Consider the following 1,852-nt stretch of genomic DNA (forward strand, 5'->3'; position numbering starts at 1 on the left):
TTCTTCCACGTGAATTGCCTGACTTTGATGTCAAAATATATTCAAGAGTTGTTCGTATGCATTTATAATGATTTCTGCAGAGTTTGTTATTTTTTTAATTTTATCATATCTGTTGAAAAGAATAGTATAGTAATTAAAGATATACCTGGTGCTTGTATGAAAAAAGTATCTAAGTTTGTATAAAGTCCCTAATCTATTTCATTGTCTTCTAGATATAATACTTTGAAGTCTACATTGTTTTATAATACATAGGTTCATTAATAAATGTGTCCTTTCAGATTACATTCCATATAGAAAAAGTTTAAGATTCCTTTTTTCCTAGGTCCTTATATTATTTTATTTCTTTGGGATAAAATGATAATATTATGTAATTTCAAGTATTGTAAACGTTATGCTATCTAAGGGCCTATCGAAGGTGAAGATTTAATACACTGATGTCAAACTAACCTTTAATTCTATGAATTACAGGTTTTGTTACACTTGTATTTTTGTAATCAACTTTTTAATAACTGTTTTTCACTTCTTGCATTTGAAGAATGAAAAAATATGTAATACTTTACAAATTTTCATACCATCCTTGTGCAAGTGCCATCTTAATCTCTGTATTGTTGTAATTTGTGTAAACCTGCTGCTGAAGCATGGAGTATCCTCTTAATTTAAGTAGTTAACGATGCAATCTTTATACAGGCATATATCCTTGGTTGCCTATTTGCAACAAGGAACCCTTATTGTTACTAAAAATGCTATTGATCTTATTTCTCTAAATTTCTGTGTATAGTGGAAAAAACTTATATTGTTTGGTTGATTGCTCACATTTGCAATTTTTTGTCAATGACTATTTTGTCGTTTTCATTTTAAATTTGATAATATTTTGAAGCTTTTATAGATAAGTCCAAAGGTAATGGCTTTTCAAGTACTTATTTATCAACTGAGTTAGCTTTGTGGAGCTAATGTATTGAAAGTAATCCTTGCTTAAGAGCTACTTCTAAACTTCTGCAGCTTAAAATTTCCTAAATGAGGTCTCAGTGGTGCAAATGTCTTTCTGACCCTTTAACTTCTTCCATGTAGGAACAGACCAACCAGAATATCTTACCCTGACAGCATAGATTGTCTTACTGGAACAAAACTAATCTTAGTTACCAGGGTTCATGGAGAGATGAACACTTCAGATCTAATTGTTCAAAATAGAAGGTATTTTAGCAAAATATAATTGTTTATTATAACTATCATTTCAAAAGTAGCTAAAGCCAAGAAGGTGAATAAAATTTTCATATTCATGTTTACCTAATATCCTGGCATGTCTACCATCCAACCATGCAGGAACTTACACTACTGACTTTCTATCATCAAATATTTCCATAGCTCCTGGAGAAGTCCATATGTTTCTCTTTGATATTAGGCCTTAAAATGGTAATGTTTTAATCAAAGTGTTTCCTCTTGCCTCCAGGCTGTAAATTTACAAATGGTAAAGTTTTAGGTCTAACTCTACCAAAAACTGAGGTAGAGATAATGGAATAATACTTTAAAACAGAGTTGCCTTTGATACCCTAACCACAATGGAACAATGCATAACAATTTCTTATATTATATATACTTATATATTTTATGTTTATATATGCCGAATTTAAATTTCACACAGTGAATCTTACTAGAATTAATTGACAATTTGACAAATAAATTAAAGATTATTCCCATAAATAGATTGGAACACAAATAATTTGGTTTAGAATATATATTAGAATATAAAAAGTATCAATGCAATGACTTCGGTATAAACTTGTGATACCTTCTATGTGTTCGTGGTCTTCTAAATTCACATAGTAAAAGAAAATAAAAACAGTATTGTTTTCCT

General features: G+C 29.5%; 1 pseudogene; it reads right to left on the reverse strand.

Annotated features, from left to right (window-relative positions):
• Nucleotides 1-540: 540 nt before the first annotated feature.
• LOC138806683 (U6 spliceosomal RNA) lies at nt 541-640 on the reverse strand (annotated as a pseudogene).
• Between the last annotated feature and the right edge of the window lie 1,212 nt (nt 641-1,852).

The sequence above is a fragment of the Dipodomys merriami genome, unplaced genomic scaffold (genome assembly GCF_024711535.1).
Source record: "Dipodomys merriami isolate MVZ:Mamm:240054 unplaced genomic scaffold, mDipMer1.0.p SCAF_404, whole genome shotgun sequence".
NCBI classification, from domain to species: domain Eukaryota; kingdom Metazoa; phylum Chordata; class Mammalia; order Rodentia; family Heteromyidae; genus Dipodomys; species Dipodomys merriami.